Below are 22031 nucleotides of genomic sequence, written 5' to 3'. Positions count from 1 at the left end.
AAGAGCAGCTCCGAGACTATAAGTGGAGGTCACAAGTTGCTGGTGATATTAAACATTAACACTGAATATTTTGTTGGTATTTAACTCCAGGACGTTTCATGTTAGCAAGCAGAAACAGAAGATCCCCCCTCACTGACACTGTTTTGATCCTTGCTCCTCTGCTCTGTACACCCAGGAGCCTGGGATGCGAGATGCTAGCTCCTTCAGGGTGGAAAGGGCTTCATAGAAACTAACAGGGAGGGCAAGCTTATCAAGCGAAGACAGGATCTAATTCTGTGCTCTGCTGAGAGCAGGCCTTGAAGATGGGGAATACTTGGTGTGTGTAGGTGGGTGTGCTTACGTGTCTGCAGATACATGCAGCTGAACCCAGAAGAAATACCACTTGCTTGGAAATCAGCCCGTGGCAAGTCGCAGGAAGGTAGAGATGATATTTTGAAGGGATTTTGGTGAATGTGTATGTATATTTTGGTGTTTCTAGAAATGTCCATTTGCATCGCAGCGAGGTAGCTGACACATTCCTGAACTTCCCACAGCTGGGAGCAGCTGGCCCAGAGGGGCAAGGTCCTTTCTGCTGCAGGACAGGAGTTTATCAGGGAAGCAGCCACCTCAAAGCAGCCACTATGCTCTGTCTTGACAACCAGAGCGAAAACGAGACCACAACCCGCTCCCTTGTCTGCCTGTGTGCTCCTCTCCACGCACATTTGCCCACCTCCGTCTGCGGTCCTGGCACGGGGAAATCAAAACCCTGGCAGCTTTCAGCGCACGCTTAAGACATGCAATTTTGATTGACTGATACATCTCAGGAGTGCACATTACACGGGCGTAATTGCTGCCCTGACATGGAGCCAAGCCAGCCCACAAAGAGAAGCGGTTTCCTCCAAACGCTTCGGAGACCTGGTGGCGGGTGCAGCCAGAGCGGCATGAGCCCTGTGCGCCTGCGCATCCTTCCTGCTGCCTCTCCTGTTCTTCGTCACCTGCTGGGAAAATCCTACATTGCATGTAACAAAGAAAAGCAGGGAAAGGAGACGCTGGGGTTAACATTCCCCTTATGTAAGAGGAAATGTAAACAAGGGTGTATTTACCAATATCTGTCTCCAAACAGCCAGGCGGTGCTGCTCCTTTGAGAAGGAGGGCCAGGTCTTCTGCTGGTGGGAACGGCCGCAGCTGTGCTGAGCTCAGCGGAGGGCTGGTGCCCGATAGCATCTGGGAAGCTGGTTCCTGCATGTCAAAAGGGAACGACGCATGCGAAGGCACACACCTCCCTGTAACTCCACCAACAGGCTCCCAAGCAGCAAATGGAAAATCAGAATTGGTCTGGGAGAATGGCGTTGCTAATAGGCTGAAATGCTCTGACTCTTGGGGCACCCCTCCTGCTTCCACTCCCTGATTTTGCAAGAAGCGACGCTCTGCTCTGTCCACTAATGTTATTCCTTCAGAAAATGCCACGCGCTGGCGCCAAGCGCTTTACATGCTTTGTATGAGACACGCTTCTGACTGATCAGCAACATGTGCGATGTGTCCACACTGGTGGCTTTTTAGCAGGTTTCAGGGGTGGTAATGTGAAAGTCATGAACCAGAGCAGGCTCCAGTTTGAAAGACGAAGCTAATTTCCATCTGTCTTTGCACCACATGTGAGAAAGGGTGCTCTGGAGATTACACCAGCTTAAGTCAACCGGTTTCGAGATGCCCACCTCCAAACATCGTTAGCTCATTTCTCTCCTACAGGCGCCTGTGTACGCAATACACGCCCATAGCACTTTGTGTGTGCTGCCTTTGGGCAAAGGGCAGAGCAAGGTCTCTCCGGTTTGCACATCACTGAGACCCCCGCAGGTCCAGGGCATACACGTAAAATGTTTCTTATGCCCCTGAGACACACCAAGAAAGGGTGGGGTGAGGGAAAGGAAAGGGAACCTGCTGGCAAGTCGTGCTGTGTAAAATATGCACGTTCATTGGAAACAATGGGCGGTGGGGCCTGATTTACATTTCTTCTGCTCCGGCAACTGTGCAGCTCTTCAGCTCAGCGGAGCAACTCCCCTTCTAGGTGTGCTTTGCTGCCAGCAGGATCCAGCCCACCGCAAAAACATCCTCTCCAACTTGCCTTCTGCAGTCTTTAATTCACCTTGCCATTTACACTGTTGTAAATCAAGATTAACCCCATTAAGTCAATGGGTGCACACTCGCATAAAAGCAGTGTAAGTGGGAGGCAAATCAGATCCAGTCTCTTCATGAGGATGTTATCTGATTATTTACTACGCTATTAAGTAACAAGTGCTATCCATAGCAAACTAAACAGCAAGCAGGAATGTGGTGCTGCTGAGATACACAACAATTTACTGCTATTATTTGTACGTTTTACAACATTTTAGGGGAACAATTTAGTTTTTTAAGTAAGCATGTTTGTGCTGTCTCTGGAATACAAAAGATCATTGTTATGCTGTTTTGTTGCACACAGGTTTTGCAGAAGTTGCTTTTGGGGAAGGAGGGCTCTGTTCTGAGAGTGAGCAGGTTTTCTGAGAAGAAAGAACACAAAAACACCTGTCACTTGGGCGACTGCTAAAGCATGTGGGCGCCAGGCGGTGTCTGCAGCACACTGGGGACAGCACATTCCTTTACTTGCAAGTATTCGTTGTGGAGCATCAGGCCGATTCTGCAGAGGCCACAGCCTGAAGGAAAAGGACTGGCCTTCGGGAAACTTGGCAAAGGCGTAAGGACCCAGCAAGGGCTCTGGTGTGAGCAAAGCCAGGAGCAAAGCCGAGACCGTTTTGCTACCTCGAAAGAAGCTGTTCCCCCCCAGCAACCTGGTGCATGGATGGACGCGGGAAAGGACATCTTGGTCTAAGGGAAGCCACAAGGGTGTGAATTTGCACGTCTGCTTTTCCGCACGGGACCCAGCCATAAATTAACAGTAGAAGTCAAGGGGGCGATGGTTTGTGTGCCTGTTAGTGCGCAGTGATGGGGAAGGAGCTGGGACAGAGCCACCAGCAAAGGGGTGAATCACTCAAATCTTTTCAAGTTTAAATGCTTATCGAAAACACATCCTTTTTTCTCCTTTTTTTAACCTAGCAATCCAGCGCGCAGCCTCCAAAGCAGCAGTACTGGCCCCACTGAGGCCTTAGCCACACAGTCGCTATGCCTTTCCCCCTCCCCACTGTCCCTCCCATTGCCCGCTGACGTGCTACGCTGGACAAAGGAACTGGTTTGGTTGGAAATTAACCCAGACCATGGCAATGATTAGCTTCCAGCTGTGCGGGGCCCCTGCTCCGGCTCCCCTGGCAGCGCACTGGTGCCCTTTGGGCCAAGAGCTCCCAGCCACAGCAGGTCCCTCTGCAACGTCCTGGTGCCTTCGGGTCCCGAGAGAGACCCTTCGTTGTCACCTATATGGGCTCTCTGAGGGACAGGGCAGCAAGGTGCTGGGCAGCAATATCCCTTTTCTGTCTGCTTGGTTTCTACTCAGGAATTGCCTCTTGCTTTCTTTGAGCTTGGAGCAGGGTTGTATTCCTCCTTGTCCCTCTCCCTGCATGTAACTTAGCCAAGGGTCTGGCTTCAGGAGGAAAAGCAAGGAGCTGAGTAAAAGAGCTGCTGCCCCTGTGCTGCCTTTGCCTTTTGGACTCGGTGGCTCCTTGCATTTCCCCGAGAGCAACTCTCGCAGAAAACACAAGGTCGGATTCATGCAGCTTTCCCATCTCTTCACTGCCCTCCTGCATGTTTGTCCGCAGAGGGGCTCATTTGTGGGCCAGCAGGCTGGGCTTTGCCTCTGGAAAGTGAGAGGGGGAAACAATGGCACAGACCACTCGCGCTCAGCCTCTGCAGACTCATTGCACTAAACTGGGTCATTTGCTTTCGGTAGCAAGGTTGTTTTTCCCCCCCCTCAAGAAAAACTGGCTTTTATGTAAATAGTTTTTGGACCAGCTGCACTGAACTAATTATCTGGGTCATTCAAATTTCTGCTTCTGGAAGTAATTATGGCCTTTGGGAGTATACTGTATAATACCGATTTATGGTTGGAGACTGAGAGCCTTCCTTATCTGCATGAATAGTATAAAGCAAAGTTAGCAAATCTTCCTTACATCCTCAGGGCTGCAGCGCGCTCTTCTCCCCTGCACACAGCTCCCTTTCTGGCTAATAAGCATCTCCTTTCTCCCCTTCTTCTGCATGCACACACCGAGGCCTTTTGCTCTGGGTATACATCAGCAGCCTCTGGTCTGCCTTTTGGGACAGTGCTCCAGCATCCTTATCTATCTTTTGCTCTCTCTGAAGCCTCTTACCCCATTAACTCTCAACTGGGGCATCAGTGAAAAATAAGGAGGGAGAGGAATAGACATACATGAGGAGATAAGGAGCAGCAGGGAAAGCTGGGTCCCATGGCACCAATTTCGGAAGGGATGAGTTTACGCGATGACCTAGGTATCTCAGGTTTTATCTGCAAGGGGCTGGGAGGTTGCAGGCTGCCCTGCCCATGTGCCAGGGCTCTCCCACACCGCGAGCAGAGGGGGGATTTGGGCTGGGAGGGTGGACGAGAGGTGGCAGCATGCCCTGTCACATCTCATCTTGGGGGCACTCAGGGCTGGTGGTAGTGCAGCCTCGGGGCTGCTCTCAGCTTGGCAGCTCTGCATAACGGGGAGCGCAGAGCTGGTGTAGTGCCACCTTTGATTTCTTGACCCAGCTGCTGTTTCTTGATTTTCTGCTCCCATCCTGGGTACAACTCGGGGAACTCTGAGCACTGGGCTTCAACTGAGAGCAAGAACCAAAAACTGTGAGCTAAAGCAAAGCTGTGTAAAACCAAGGCAGGGGGGACGTTAACCTAGAGACAGAGCCAACATCAATTCACAGGATGGATAGAAAGTGAAGAAATGTTATCTGTGTGTCTTATATTTTAAATTGAAACAAGAAAAAAGATTCATGTAAGACATAAAATCAGTAATGAAATGACATATTTGTATATCACTAGAATAAATATCAATATGAATACACAGACTCACGGGTTCCTTCAAATTTCTTGAGCTCGTCTTCAATTCATACCTGCACCTCTCAGTAACCTCTCCCTTGATGTAGACTCCTTAACCATCAGTCCTTATGCTTTTTTTCCCCAACTAGTTTATGCCTTTCTGCTGAAACCTGACACGAAGAAACTACAAGGCAGTACAATGGGAGAAGTGAGCCAAACATGAAATCTGCTGCTATCATAATGTTTAATTTTTTGTGCCTGTTATAGCTGGTGTCTATCTTCACTCTTTTGACAGAAAAATCTGCCTGCTGTTATGTGCTTGTTCTGAGCCCAAAGCAACAGGGACCCAGAGACAGTTAAGCACTCCTAGGCATTGCTACAGTAAATGTAATTAATTGTAACAGCAAGCAATAATGCCTCCTAACTCAGAAAAATCACTGTAATTAGCTGTTCCATTAACATGTCTCAAATATTAAAAATGAAATTAAATGAAAAAGAGATGGAAACCTGGTGTAAGATGATCAGCAATGGATAACATTTTTCATCTCAAACTTCCTTTTCCTAGTGGACAGTGGTTAAAGGAATGGATGAAAAATGTGGATTTGCCACTAAGCAAAGTGCATACACTTGCTGACTGAGTTTTCCCAAACTGTTTGGTCTTGAAAAAATAAACATGCTAAAAAAACCCAAACATTCCCCTGTATCATCTGAGAAGCACAGCATTTGTATTTTCTGATTCAAAACTATTCTTCACTTAGAATTTTCCTTCCAATCTGTAGTTCAAGCAAGCTTTAAAACATTTGAAGGTGAACTGAAACTTTCTATTTCAGGTAAGGATCCATCTCATCCAAACTGAATATATATGATTTTATGATTCACCAAAAAATGTTGAAAATTTTCTTCTTCAGCATGATTGAAAACAACTCCTCTCCTTTCTCCTGATTTTTGGGACTGGCAGTTAGCCAAAACCTCTCTCATTTGCCTAAATGTAGAAAGCATCGTTAGTCATGAATATGGTTAGATAGGGAATAGCTGGAAAGTTAGGTGCTCCAGAGATCAATATTAGACCTGATCTTATTTAACATTCTCACTAATGATCTGAGAGTGTATGTGTACTCTATATTAATTGCATTCATTGATGCCACTCAGATTCAGAGGGGTTGGGAAACCCAGTGGGGAGAACGGGAGTTTGGATAAATGGACAGAAAATTAATATCTTTTCCAATTGGTCCAATTAAGGATGTTCATTTAGAAAAATGCTATTTAATAGTGCTGATGAAAATAGCCCAAAATGCAGATGTTAGCTAAAGGTAAATACTCAGCAGTGAAGTTCAGAAAAACACGGGATAACATGTGGCAGCAAATTGGAAAGGAGCCTGCAGTACAATATAGGGGCAAAAAGCATCTCAGCTTTTTGGACTGAACGCTTGCTACAAATGAGTTCAAAAAGAAGTAAGATAAACTCATGGGGAAAAGGTCCTTCAAAGGCTTTCAGACTCAAAGCCCTAGATATGAGCTCCAGCTCAGGAGGTGTCTACAAATCATCAGATGCTTCCAGGGAAGGCTCATTTTTCTTTATTTACCCTTTTTATGTACTTCGCTAAAGCATGGGCTGCTGGCCATTGTTCGGGACAGCATCATAGACCTTTTGGGTTTAGTCCAATACGACTGCTCTTGTTCCCCCATGGACATCACCATTTCCTGCAAGTGGGTGATCCCCCCTTGTTAGGGGATCAGTCAAACAACACTCAGCCGGGCAGCCCAGCGCAGGAGAGGAACGACATGGCGGATGAGCCGAAGCAAGCGGACGAGCCCATCCGCACCAGCAGCAGGATGAATTGCAGAGGAGCTCCCTCCTGATGCTGGGAGCTGTCAGGCTGCAGGAAGAAACCTTATCCCTACCCACCCAGATCATTACTGGCATCATTTAAAAATGGAAGCAACGTTACATTGGCTTTTATACGGGAAAAGTATCTTATACTATTGCAGGTGACTGGCAAGTGGGTCTAGCAGGTCTTTTCCATATTTAATCTCTACCAGTTGTCTTCTGTCTTTGATCTTGCTAGAGATTGATGAGCTCACCTAATCAATGAAGAGCAGTGCATATAGATTGGAGGCAGCTCCGTGTGATTCTTTGAAGCTCCCAAATATCAACTAAAACATCGTAAAAACTTTTCCAAGAGTATTTATTGGCTCATCATTTATAATGAGACCGGTACAGAGAGTAAAAGATACAGATCATAATGTCTGCAAAAAGACATATGTCTGGAGCACTTTTGTGAGTCCTGTGGTAGGGCAGAAGTCAATATTTATTATAGGTACATAAATAGCTGAGAACAAGGATCAATTTTCCAATGAGCCCAGAAGGATTGCTTGCCCACCATCCCTTAGTTTTCATGCCTCTGTGTGAGAATCCTCCAGGACTGCTTGAACAACTTTAAATAATCATAAGATGAGATTTTTTTTCTCACTTTTTTTTTCATGTTTAGTTTTTATTTCTTAGTTATTTTAAAGAGATCCTTCTCCTCTCTTCTCTCGCCATTAAACAAACCCAAACTTTCCTGTCTCAAATGAGTTGCTCTGAATTCTCCCCCAAGTTCAGACTCGCTGAATAACCCTGGGTGTCTCTCCGGCTGTCACCCCTCCCCAGGAGCCAGGTGCATTAACATCGTTACCTCCAAGCACCAGGAAACTCCATAAACAATGTCCATAAAAGAGCGCTAACTTCCCTGCTTGGTGGCATGACAGAAATGCGAATTATGCTCGCCGTGACAGGACACACAGAAAGTGGTAAAGGGGCAGCTCCTGGGGACAGGCAGCACCTGGAGCCTGGCTCCACAGTCTGTGGTCCAGAGGGGCTGTGCTCGGAAAATCCCCGGCTTTCTGGGCAAAATCAGCTTCCTTGAGGTCCAGGATGGTTCGAGCGCTGCTGGTGCCTAGGAGGAGGTGGGAAATGTGGTGGAGCCAGCTCGCTGTGCAAAAGCAGCAGGCAGTAGCTGAGGAGCCGTGCAGTGGTGGCCTCTCGCCTCGGATAGACTGACCTCCTCCTTGCTTGCCAGCTGGACCTGAAAACAGCTCCACCACTCTCCCCGCGCTGTGAGTGGGAGACCATGCATCCCACTTGGCACATGCTATCCGCGGCAATTAATGAGGTGAAGACTGGAGCTTCCTGCTCCACTTCCAGCATTTTGATCTCCCAATTAAAATACTTGATTTCTGTGGAAAGCTCTTTTTTGCCCTGCCCTCCCACTCCTGGAGAGCTGTGCAAGGCCCTGTGTCAAGGGCTGAGCCTTGTTGGAGCAGGCAAGGCACCGATGCGCTCCCGAGGTGCAGCCAGCCCACGGCTGATTGCTGGTCCAGCCCGTGCTGCCACGTAGGCTGCCCTCAGGATGTGGCCTAGGTTTGCTAAGCCAGCCTATTCTTATTTGCGGCAGATAACCAGGAACAGAGCCAGCAATGGAGAATAAGATAAAAATATTCTGTGAAAGGACACGGATCCACATGCAATTTTTTGTACCGACCCATTTTATTCGAGGCTGTGGTTTTCTTTTGTGGTTGGGGTCCAACCAATGCAGATATTGCTGTGGATGCCCTTGGATGCTAAGTCCTATGACAGCTTAGTGGGTTTCAAACCAGTGTGGTAAAAGTGGCCCCAAACCCATGTACAGAGAAGGGCTACACAGAGCCCAACAACTGCAAAGTTTGACGTGGAAGGTGAGGGGCTGTGCAGGCTGCAGCGCGCACCACTGGTGTGACTGGGCAGCGAGTGCCTGGTTTACACATCGCAGGCTTTGCATGTGAGGCTGTCTTCTTGCATTTGGCTCTCCCCCTGAAAATTAGGAGTGGGCCATGCCCAAGAAAATGTAGGCAAACCTGTCAGAGTAGGAACCTTCTGCTGGAGCCAAATCCAGCAGGAAGAGCACAGGAGGGTTTTGGCTTGCCCTCACTGCTCCGACAGTTTCAGTAGCAGTGTCTGTATCCTTGTGGCTCACGACTGTCCGTCTGCCAGGATTACTGCCCCAAAATAGTCGGTCCCTGTCCCACCGGTGCTCTAGCTCGCAGCCTGGCATCTCAGCACAAGCTCACCCCCCTCAGCAGTTTGCACTTGCATGCTGGGGCCAGGCTGCAGCGGCTGCAATGCAGACATGCACGTCCTTGCGCGGCTGCTGCTGTGGGTTTGCTACCTTCTCACCAAGGGGTGGGGACGGCCAGGGGCTCGGACATCTTACACCCCTCAACATGATTTGCTAAGGCTGGTCCGCCAGAGCCCTGCAGCACTGCCCTTCAGGTGAATCCCCCTCTCTTTTTTTCCCACTGCAGACTCTGCTTGCACTGCATGTGCAAAACTTCCACTGCGATTGAGAGAGGCTCCCGGTGTGGGAAGTGTGCCAGAAATCTCTGAGGACTAACAGGAGAGGGGAGTTTTGCTAGAAAGACTGCATCCTCCTCGTACCCTGCATCCTCTGCTCTGATGTCTTCTATTCTTCTGCAGCAGTCACTGGGGACAGTTTATAAATTGCAATAGATCCCAAGATTGCTCAGAACTAGCAGTAGGTCTTTATCATCATTAATCTTTCATAAATCTTAAGCCTAGAATAAATGGTATGAAAGCTCTGAGTGCCAGGAATCATGGGCTGTGGCAGTTTTGTTCACAAACATTGTATATGTGTGTTTAAGAATGTGGTTGGCAAATCTCCTCTGTTATTTGCTCGGGCTGCACATTGTTTATACTTTTCTTCCTGTTTTTGAAAACAGAAATTATTGTCTCAGTGGCTAGATAAAATATTTCTCTTGCAAAAGAAAGCACTAGTTGAGAAGAAGCACTTTCGTCATTCTTAGTTACAGCAAAAAAAGAGAAATTTCTGGGATCTCTCACATGAATATTTTATGAACTACCTGAAAGAAGGCTTAAAGAACAAATGGCTGAATATGGGAGATAATGTGGTGCGGTGGACAAAATGTGCCCTGGGAATTAGTTAGCTCAAACTTTGTTCTTCAACCCATCCATTATAAACCAGGTAGGGCTAACACTAATAGCGTCTTGGTGGCCAGTATTTGGCATCGTTGAAGCCACCCACAAAAACAAAGCACTTCCACTCCGTCATTGTCCCTCCAGAATGGGAGTAAATTCGGTGACCAGGCTAAATCCTTGCAGAGCAAGGTGCAATGAGCATGACTCATGAGCATAACCACACCAAGGTCAGCAGGACTCGTGGCTGGAGTTCAGGCTGGTCACACGAGTGGCCGCTCCAAGCCCTGGCGAGGACATGCCAGTCTGCGCCTCTGTGCAGCATGGACACCTCCTTTCTCCAGCAGCGCCTTGACTGGCAGAGGTGCTGGCTCAAGCCCAAAGCCAGAGCACACATGAGTGGCCAGTTCAGTTCAGAGTGAGCCTGGTATCACGATGATGAGTGCTCGGTAATTGCTCAAGTAATGCTCAGTTAGGATTGCCCCTGAGGTCTGCTGGTGGATCTTTACTTCTCTTCGTTGTAAGACCCGCCGTGTTACTAGGGGGTCCTGCGCTGCACACTGCAGGGGCAGATTGGTTCAGAAGGAAATGCTACAGCTCCGAAGGTAACCGAGGGAGGAGCTGAGTGAAGTCTCCTGTTGGCTTTGTTTTCCTTTTCTGAAATATTTCACTCATTTGCTATCACCTCCGCTTAACCCCCTAACTAAAGACTTTACCTAGGCCATGTCCCTGAAACCCAAACATTTTCTAAGGACGTAGCTTATAGCTATCATTATTGCCTGTTGTATTGATATTGACAATTGTCTGTATTGTCAGATGCTATTGTCATCTATAATGATATAGTGATGAACCATGTTCTCAGGGAAGTAAAAGTGCCCAGGAAACCACCTTCTTACTGAGAACTACCACAGTAACTGGCATCAAAATGGCAGCTGAATGCCAGAGGAATTGACAGAGGCCTCTTTTTTCTCTTCTTTTCTTAATTAAAAGACTGAAGCATTTAAAGGCAGTCTAAAAGCAAAAAGTGTGTTGTTGGTGGCATCAAATAACAAGTGTAACTCATCAGTATAATAAGCCAAGAAATATGCATTTGTAGAGCAAAGTTACCTTGCACATAATCTCTCTCTGGCTTCCCGATGTCAGAGGTGAAGTTCACAGCCACCCCCTCCTTTGGCTTGCGCCCAGAGAATGAGGCATTACAGCTCAGCCATGACAGCCATTAACAGAGACATGTTTCGTCCACCGTGGCTGGGGATCAGCTCTGCTTATCAGATTAACAGCGCTCACCCGGTGTCCTAGCTGATATGATCTGTGGCCATTGCAATGAAGCCAAAGGACTAGGCAGAGGAGCTGTCTTGGGTGGCTGGGGATGGAGGGCTTCAGTCACTGTAGATACCAGGTGAACTATGATTTCCAAAGGAAATGCTCAGGAAGGTCACAGAGCAAAGTCAGACATATTATTTCCATCACAGGGAGAGATGAAGAGGATCCAACATTTCCTTCCTCAGCTTTTCCTCTCTTCAATGTACACAGGCTACTTTGTTCTTTCGTTAGTTGTTGCAACACTGAATCGCTAAGACCAAAAGTATGGAAAATAAACACCATGCCTTTTGGAAAATTTCTATGACAATCATTCCTTTGGCTTCCATGCGGCATCGGCCACGGGTTTTATGTTTGAGGTGACATCTGTTCGCGTGGCAGTGGTGTGGCCCTCCCCTTTTCCAGCCCACTTCTGATTGTAATTCCACATCAAGCAAACCCAAAGACCAGCAACTTCTGTGAAAATACTCCCACTGACTTCAAAGGACTTTGATTCTAGGCTCACACAGTGGTCAAACACTACACATACTGGGGCAACCAAAGCAACCATTACTCAAGGCTGCAGCTGTACTGTCATGCACAAAGATAGCAGAAACACGTCTAAAGCATTTGGGATCAAATTGCCCAAACCAATGCAATGTTTGTTTTAAATATGAAGGTTTTAGTTCTTCACAACACATCCTTATCTGAACCTATTCTTGCGGGGCCCATTTACCGAACACAGTTTATTCCAAGTGGAATAAATAACAGCAAGAGCTTCCTTGATATCAGAGGCAATAAGAAACTGTCTGCTTGCGCTTGCGCTGCTACACATCTATCAGCTACGGAGGTATTCACAAACCAAAACACAGTATGCTGGTGCAACATGGATTCCTGATACGCTGATGAGTCTGTTTACCAATAGGCAGGGTTATATGTATGCGTGCAAACATGTACATACACATATGCATATAAATACACATATGTGTATGTAGGGATTGGGGTATTTTAAAAAATCTGCTATGGCAATCATATGTTTTGCATTTTTCATTTGCTAAGTTACCGAAATACAGGTCTAAAGGAGTTATTGTGCCATGGAAAGAATCTTTATTACAGCAGTTTCACAAAATGCACATACATATGTGCATACGCACAGGTTATGACTCAGACATACTACTGGTACACTATAGAAAACATATTCAAATTTTTAGACTTGAAATTTTTGTTATTGATTGGAAGTGGAGTTTCCTGGTGTGCAAAGTTACTGCAATTGGACTGTGCACCCATTCAGTCCCTCCACAGCCCTCAGACTGAGACTGGGGAATTTGTGGGGGCATCCTGCACACTGAAGAATTCCACAGATTGAAATATTCACTGAACTGTACAAAAATTGGATGAGCCTCGTCCACCACCAGATGGGGAGGGGTGACGTATGAAGTTCAAGTTCTTTCAGTCTAGCATGTAGGGCCACACGTAATGCTCCCACTTCCTGATTTGCTTCAGGATAATTTCTGTAATTAGGAGCTTGGTGTACATATTTGTGATTACACATTAAAAATATACCATCAACAATCTCCCAATATATAATTAAAACCAATGTTTTTTAGCAGTGTGTCTGCTAATAAAAGTCTGCATGAGACTAGCCACATGACATGGATATTAAGAACTATAAATACATTCAAAATAAATTAATTTAATAACATGAATGAATTTCTGAAGCTGTAATCCGGATGTGGTAGTTAAACTGTCACACAAAATACAGTGGGCCATGTACACCAATTGAAATATAAACAGAATTTTTACAGTTTTCCAAACAAACTTAGTGCGATTTTTCTTTCAGAATGAGCAAATGGAGCTGCTGGTTTTGACCCTCAAAAAGTTGTTTGGGAGAAACAAACTTATCATACTTTATGAACAACAGGAGGAAAGTCAATCAATAACACTTTTCTGCTATCCAGTTTAAGAGCCCTCAGATACATGTTGTCAACTGAAGTTGACAAATAGATCTATCTGAGGGCAAAATATCTGGCTTTAAAGTGCAGTAAATAGATCCAGATTCTCTTTCTCACTCATACCATAGTGAATTAGGAATGACTTCATTGACTACATAGCATCAAGACATTAAGATCAGTAGATTTTCTCCTAGTTTTACTTAGCGCAGTAGACTGGAAAATTTGGCTTCGCCTCTCTGTATTCCAAGTTGTATCTGAATCTTTCAGCAACAAGAAAGTATATCTTTATTGCCTGTAAGTTCTATTTGAAGTACAACTCTGGGCCAGCAAGAGCAATATTAGTTAGATGGCAAATTCCACCTCACCTCCCTGAGAAGAGAGGGACACAGAACCTACAGCATAGTGGGGAACACCCAGCAAAGAATCATTTTGTCAAAAAGCAAAGAAAAGAGAAGAATCCATAAACTTTGGTGGCCACATTCCTGGAAGATGTGTTAGTTGTTAAAATGGAATATCCATTTTTTTAAATGTGTTTGGCGACCACATGCAGGCTTTTGACAGACCTTGTAGTGGCATTGCCTAGGTCTGCTTAAGTTAAAAATATAGCCTATGATGTATACCATGGTAGTCACCAGAGGACTGTGATGCCATCTTTGATTGTTCTTGTTATTGCAGCAGCCCACAGCTAAAAGATGTGGTGTCTGCAAGGCCAACATGACAGCATTCAGGTGGCCAGGCTGAACTGGCTACCAGGAATTGCTCATCTCTTCTAGAGGACAACTGCACACTGAGGACAGCTGAGCTCTCATTCACCATCCCTTTGCCCCTTGTGAGAAGAAGAACCTAAGAATTTTGGCAGAACAAGTAGTGGATGGATTTACAAGCCATTGGCTAAGGACAGACTCAAGGGTGAAAGTCATAGTCCAACAGAGCCTTATGAATGAGAGCAAAAATTTCCCTTTCATTTGATTTTGAACTTAGACTCTAGAACCGGACACAGTACCGAGAACGCAAATAATAGTATAACTTTAGATGAGACTGAAATAAATGATACTCTGACAGATGTATTAGAGAAGGTGAATCTTCCTAGAGAAGGAATCTTTTTCTATTTCTTCCCACTTTTTTCTGTCTTGACAAATGCATGGCAAGAGAGAATCCATGTTGCTTAGCAACTCCTCAGGATGCAGAAAGAAATCAGTCAATACAATTCTGAATTAAAGCTGCAATGATCCACAGAAATGTTTCTGGAGAAATTATAGAAAAACCAGGAATAGTTATATATTCTTTGTTTTTTCTTGAAATCACATTAGCTCATGAGTCAAACTCTTTAAAATAGAAAATCATAGAAATAGATGGGTCTTCCTGAGGAGGAAAAGGGGATTAAATTATTGCAGGTCTCTGCAGAGCAGCAACTCACTTTGAATTCCAGCAATGCCGATTATTTTAGTTAAAGTTCAGTGTGAATGTAGCCACTTCAGCAAGTGAATCATTTGTGGGCCAGTTCTGATTTCAGTTGAGATACCAGTGGATGGGATCCTCCACTTGTTTCAAATATTGATTTTGCTGGTATTGCACCTATCGCAGCCAAAGCAACTGGCATTGCACCTATACCAACTGAAGGAATAAATAGCTTGCTTACTGCTTGCATATAAGCACTCACATCAAATCTTCAGGTGCTGAACCAAAGTATGGTACTCTTAGTCTTTGCCCATAAGTGAGCATATTTGCCACAGGACATCATTTTTAGTACCTGGATGGATGACTGAACATTTTGAGAATTTGTTAACTCACAAATTGTAACAGGCATTTCTGCAAAAATTAATGAGATGTTCAGGATCCATGAACATTTCCATCAATGCCAACTGGTTTCTGAGTACTCAAGAACAATGATCAACATTGCTTCCTAGAAGTCCAAGAAAGCTAAATTTCATCCTTTTAGTCACAGAAGCATTTATATACCTATTTATTTGTTTTTAGTATTTGAATAGAACTCTTCTGGATTTTCAGTAACCCATGATTCGGTCAAAGTGGTAAAATGACAGAATGAGTGAGTACAGGAGGAAACCAGTTATGATAACAAAACGCAAAGTACACCTCAGACTTTATAGTCACCCGTTCAAAACTGTAACATTCAAGGGATAAGACAAACCACTCATCACTTTTTAGACCAACTATTGCTTCCTATTTGAAGAAAGAAACACAGGATGGAGAAAGCTTTCTCTCTCCTGTTCTTGTCTTCAGGATATTATTAATAATTATTATGATCACTGCTATTACAGTAATGCTTGGGGCCACTGTTGCATTTCAATATACTAATAACTGTTGTAATTTCTTGTACATTCCCTAGACAGCCATGTTGCTGGGGCCAGCTGTATTTATATAACCCCCATTGGCTTCAGGGGGCCTGTGAAGCCGCCTGCAAGGCCACCTCAGCCATATCAGCAAAGAATCAGCCCCTGAATGTGGCTCCAGTTCGGCAGCTGGATCATGTGTTTGGACCCTCTGGGTTTTGCAAGGTCCTTTTGAAATTCATAAAAGAATATGTAAAGGTATATATCCATGTAGATGTTATTCTGTTTAGCAAAAGCTTGTCCAAACCATTGCTTAAAAATACCCTTGCCCCTGCCATTCCTTTGATGATATAAGTAAAGAATACACTGGATGGATAATCATCTTGAACATCCTATGTCTGTACTCTTGAATATTTCTTCTAGTTTGTCTACTTGATTCACTGTTTTCTTTCCTGTAGCTTTTACTTATGTGACTATGAAAGATTACTTACTTCGTCTTATAATAAAACATAAGCTCTATATGGCACTAAATGGATATACAGTATACTACTGAACAGTATGCAGAATATTTTATACTGTTTTATAGTGCATCTGTCGTGTTTATATCATACATACAGCTGTGATATACTTCTGCTATACATGCATGTTATATATGCAGTTATGTATAATATAGAAATATATTACGATATTAATAGAAATATGATGTGAACTAAAGAGGAATCACTTCTTCTTGTTATCTGTTCATATTAAAACAGTTCCATAAGTGTAGCTGAATAGAAGAAGAAAGAAATGTTTCCGTTTGTTTCCTTGTTTGTAGACCTTTGCAGGCCCATCAATATAAAAGATATCTTTCTTATCACTTCTTGAGACAGATCCACTAGCGGCAGAATCCCTTATAATATCATAAAAGATTTTAGGCAAAAAAAGTTGAGCTTTTACTGTAATTGTTTCTGGTTTTATTAAACATGACTAATGACTCATTCTCTTCTGGACTCTCCTGTCTCCATGTTACATAAATAACACTGCCGCACTTTTAATGAAATAAACCTACTGGGATTGCTTACAAAACCAAGGGTTTTGACTATATAGCTTTAAGACTTTTCTGCCTTTTAGGATTTTTAAGCAGTCTGCCTGTGACTATGGTGTGCAAACTCCTTCCCCAAGGGGTTACTGTAAAGCAATTCACCTTGCAGCGCCCTGCAGCGTTTCAGCCTGCTGCTCTCAGCCGTGGCTGACTTCCACTTGACGCCCGCTCTGCGCACCAGGCAAAGGTGGCACTTCCAGTCAAACCCATGCGCTTTCTGGGAGGAATAATGGTCAGCCAAGGGCTGAGGGCCTTGAGGCTGTGTCTTGCAGCCAACGTGTGCAGTGCACAGGCAGTGTGGGGTCTGACACCGTGCAGAAGGAATTTGCAGAGAAGAGGCTAACCCTTGAGGAGGAGGGATTCTTTTCACTGTCCAGTTTATGGCATTGGGGGGCTTGGAGTTGCTTTCTATTGGTTTATATAAAAACAGGCAGGGGACCCAAGATGAAATAACACATCAGGGATTCAGGTATTGAACGTGTGTGCTGTAAACTCGTCCCGAAGAGCATGAGATCCACACTATAATTCAGCCTTCTGTTGGCATGGTGAAAATAGACCAAAATAGACCAAAATGGTGGCAAATCAGTGCAGTGGAATGAAGGATTCATCTTGTATAACTTTAGTAGTCTAAAAACGAAGCATCTAGGCTAAACTACCTTTAGCCTCCCTTCATAACCGATGGAGGTAGAGAAAGGCATCTCCTGGGGTCAATCCTTCCCATTAGAAGACACATGGTTTAGATGGCAGGGAGGCTAAACTGCCCCTTAAAGTGGTCCTCTCTCGCTGCTGGCTATGGAAGAGCCTATCTGACTAGCTGAGACCAGATACCTGGCATTCATGCTGCTGAAGTTAGAAGGGAGAGGAGTATTCCTGCAAGGAGTAAGATGAAATCAGTCTGGGATTCATCCCAGGCAAGCCTGTCATTGATCATTCTCTTCTTCCAGCCAGAGCCATCCCCATCCCTCTCTCAGCACTTCCTTTTCTGTGAGAGGAGAGCCAGGACAGAGCTGCAAGGCGCTGCAGTCATTTAGTGATCCATGGGAAGTTCTGCCTTCAGTTGCGTGGGATGCAGGTGCTGTGTCCCTACTACCGACATCCACACACCCACACGTAAACACACACTCCCTACCCCACAGCAGGGTCAGGGTGATCACACTGCCTTTGCTTCCCAGCCAAGCTGGTGCTTTGCAACCCTTCTCCAGACAGGCTGGTGTGGGCAGACTGCCCACTGACCAATCTGGGATTTTCCAGGGATGCGTGGGGAGATATTTCCTTCCTTTAAACCATTCCACTGCTCCTCCAGGGCTGCACAGAGTTAAGCAGAGGGTGGCACTGACAGCTGTGGAAACATTATGCCAGGTTCCCTATCTGTTTTCCTCTCCTTTCTTTGCACAGTTAGGGCTGGAGGGTTAGAGGAAGGGAGTTCAGAGGTGAGCTGTGCTGGTGTTCCTTCCTCGGTGCTGAAGTGAATGATGCTTAGCCTTTTGGTTAATTTGAAGAGGCCACATCTGGAAGGGCTTTACACAATTTCAGCCTCAGTGGCAATTTGCCTGAGTAAGCACCTCAAGATTTAGCCAATGGGGAATGTGCACTGCATAGCTCATTAGGAGCCTAACAACTCTCTTCTGGGTTGAATTCAAGTGACTACTTAAATAGATGTATTTATTTGCCAGGAAGAATGTTAAAGAGGTCGTAAAATATATATGAAGTGTGCCTGGATAAAATCATATCACGATAGGAGTATGCGAAAGAACCTGAGCTGGTTAGACGTGTCGTAGCCCCTTGCTGCTAGAAGGTGCAAGGATTTCTGCACTGGGGAAGAGGGAACGCTGAGGGTGTCTGCTAGAGAAATGATGAAAATATCTCACAGTCAAGTGACAAGAAGCCCATGGCACATCAAATAGCTGAGGAAGACTATGCAGATAACAGCTGGCTGACAAGGGAACACTTTCGTCTGATTGGATGCTGTCTCCAAGGAGCATGGACTGACTCTTTGCTTACTGACCTTGAAAATGGAAATAATTTCAGGAGCAGCCTTCTCCTATTTGCAGAAGTTTGTTTCTATCAAGTGAATTTGAATGCAAGTTTCAGTGACATCACAGGGAAAGGATCATTCCTCATTTATCATCATGTCTCAGCACTTCAAAAATGCTTTTTTAATGTGTGACTTTGTCTTGCATAAAATATGATTAAAGGGACTGAGGACAGAGCTGAGATTGTGAGGAACAGTGGGAAAGATCATGCTCTGGGCAAACGTCATCAAATGCCCAATGGCTGGTGACATGTTGGGAGCTGAGAGGGAAGGATGCATCTCACAAGGAAAAGACTGAGTTACAGGAAAATAAGAAGACATTCATGCCTGGCACTCTGCCAGCTCATGTAAACAGACATGATACAAACGTGAGTATCAAAGCCTCACTATATAGCCATCCTCAACCTCCCTCCCACCCCATTAACAAATCTTAAAAAACAAACTCCTCACAGAAAACATCACTGTTTTTCTGAACAGTGAACCTTTTTTGTTGCAAAGTCTGCAAAGTCAGCAAAGTCCTGCAGGAATTGTGAGGAAAATCTCCAGAGATGTGCAAAAAAGTGTGTGATTTGTTGGCTATCATGGCACGCTTTCAGGCTCCACAGAGGCTATCGGGAACTGAGGGCATTCTGTATCTCAGCAAGTCAGAGCTCCTCTCTGTCAACTCTCTCAACATCATAGAGCTGGGCCATTTCAATTTACTGGCTTATTCTTCATATTCTCATTTCAGTGCCAACTATCCCTGCAAGAAGAAAGCAAGGTGATTGAAACATCCAGTTTGGTTTATTAAACTGAACTGCTCTCTTTCACTGATGGGGGGGTCACCTTGCAGGTACCACAGGGTAGGAACAGGCATATATTGCTGAATAGCTGCTGGCTCTGCAGGTTTACACTCTAATTTCCCCCATGGTAATTTCCATGGCTGCTATAGCAAGCAGGATTTGCAGTTCCACTGGCGAGGTCCTGATTCTGGACGAGCTGCAATGCAGAGACGTGAAACCGGCTTTATGCCACCTTTACTCTTCTGAAGCCCTTGAGCAGTCCAGGGCCTGCTCAGCTCTCAGCACAGAGAGTGCAGCTAACACTGCTCCTCAGCTCCATTTCCTGATGAATGTCTTTCCCACAAGTGCCAGCCACGAAAAAACTCTAAGCCTAGCTTCTGTTAACTTCAGGAAAGTAGGCTTGGTGGAATATGTGAACTAGGTTTTACTTCTGCATAACCAGCTTATTTTGTAGGAGGAAATGAAGCTAACCATGCCTATGGATCTGTTTTGCTTCTGCTCCTGTTCCACTATTGCACTTGAGCTGTAGTCCTGTGTCTAACTCCTTTTTCTTGCATGGAGTTACCTTGCTCCGTTTTTGCTGCACAGCATTAAAATCAGCATGATGTCCCCAGTGCATCCTCATCTGGGGAGGTTTACCCTGACTGCGAGTCATCTGTAGGTGGGAGATGTCATGGGCTGGGGAGGAGCCCCAGCACCACAGAGCTGAGAGAAGAGGAGCGTCATGAGAGCTGCTGCAAGGGAAGAGCACCCACAAAGCAGGTCCCTGCCATGTTCCCATGGGCAGATGAGAGAGAAGGGAAGGAAGCTGCCTTTTAGCTACATTGGCCATGTTCATGCACCAAGCAAAGCTACAGTGGGAAAGGCAAAATCAATGCAGGGACATGATGGGTTGGCTGCTTAGTGCGATGGCAGCAGTACATGGTCTGTCCGAGCCTAGTCACTGCCTGCTCCAGCTGATACCAGGTGCTCTTCTCCACATATCCTGGCAGGTTACCAGCAGACAAGGCAGGGAAGAAGCAAGGGAAGGATCACACCACTGTGGGGAAGGAGGTGTATAAATAGTGCCTCTTGGGAGGGCCAGGTGTGTCCGTCTCGTCTGAGCCAAGCATAACAAGAGGCAGCAAGGAACACATGTTCCTCCTCAGACCTGGTTCCTGAAATTCATTTCCTCCTCTATGTTTCTGTTAGTATGGGTGGGCGGGTAGGGAGGAAGGAAGGAAGGAAGAAAAGAAAGCAAAAATCTTTGTTCTGTTCCTGGATCTCACACCCCGGATTCTTTATTTGTTTACTTTGTACCTGCTCACTTGTGAATAGTCTGTGCTGTTCGACATGTGATTATGTGTTACGGCTGAAGCACTCTAAGCACTTGCTTCTGCTGGACAGGGTGGGGGTTTGCTCCCTTGTCCTCCACGCCTTTTCCTCCCTCTTTCTATCCCTGCTCCCAGGTGCACGAGCCCCTCCATTCCCTTATCCCAGTTCCAGCATCACTGGACCTTTCACCAAACTGATTCAGCTCACTTGCTTGGCAGAAACCTCTGTGGGTGTTTTTTGGTTAGTGAATTGAATTGGCACTGAGCGCTGTCAGACAGGCAAGGGTGTGAGTGTGCGTGCGTGTGTGTGAGTGTGTAGATGCTTGCAGCAAGAACAGGGGAAAGTACTGGAGGAGACAGACTTCTCTCCTTTGTCTTTGGTGAACCACTATTTTGGCTTATGCTATCATGTGTAACAATCATCAGCTGATATCTTGGCATGTTGCTGTTTTGGATGCACTAAAGCGGCACCTCTATTTCAAACATCATCCCTTCAGCTTAGAATAAAGCTTTAGCTTCCACATACCTGCTTTCTACTGCAAAACTGGCCTTGAATTGAACTCCAATAACTGCACTCCAGTGATGTGCCACATTGATACTTTTATGATCATTGCTTCTGCCAACTTTTTATAGAGCATACAAGGCTGTTATGATGTCCTCCTTGCAAAACGAGGACATGGCAACAGAAGGCTTCCCTTGTTGTCCTGGAGGCAGACCCAGATATCACATGTGCTCTCTCTGGCTGCCTGCTCCTTGAGCATAAAGCCAGCATTGGCATCAACTTGCTCCAGGGAAAACGAGCATGGCATTGGAGAGACTGGCATCTAAACCAGCTGGTGGGGATGATCATTTTGCTTTCAGTGCTGAGGTAGCTAGTTTCTTGTGAGCACTGAATGGGTGACCCATCCTGCTCCTGCTGGGTGCTCTCCTGTCAGCACAGGGCTCCAGGTGCCTGGGCAGAAGAGGTGCAGTTTGGCCTTCCACAATGTCCAGGTGGTTTTGCTCCACAGCATGTACATCACACTCAAAGTCACCTTCCACGGCCCATGGTGTCCCCAGGTCCCTAGAGATACACCTCATAGCTCTGCTGCATGGGGACACCAGAGTTCGGAGTCACGCTTCCCTCCCTGACCACGCGACTGAAGGCCAATCGGTTGCCTACCACCAGTTGCAGCTGAAGATTATCTTTTTCAGCCCTTTTTGCCTGTGCAACTGGGTGATTGTGGCTGTCCATGCTGGTTGAAACCCTGCCTCTCCTTAAGCCCAAGACCTGTGCCCCGTTTCGGTCCTGCTTAGACCCTGAAAGTGGTGTTCCCGCTCAGAGGAGCTTCTCGCCCGTGGTACACTCTTCTGCACGTCCCACC

Source organism: Dromaius novaehollandiae, chromosome 2, assembly GCF_036370855.1.
Source record: "Dromaius novaehollandiae isolate bDroNov1 chromosome 2, bDroNov1.hap1, whole genome shotgun sequence".
In the NCBI taxonomy this organism is placed as follows: domain Eukaryota; kingdom Metazoa; phylum Chordata; class Aves; order Casuariiformes; family Dromaiidae; genus Dromaius; species Dromaius novaehollandiae.
This window is presented reverse-complemented; position numbering follows the sequence as displayed.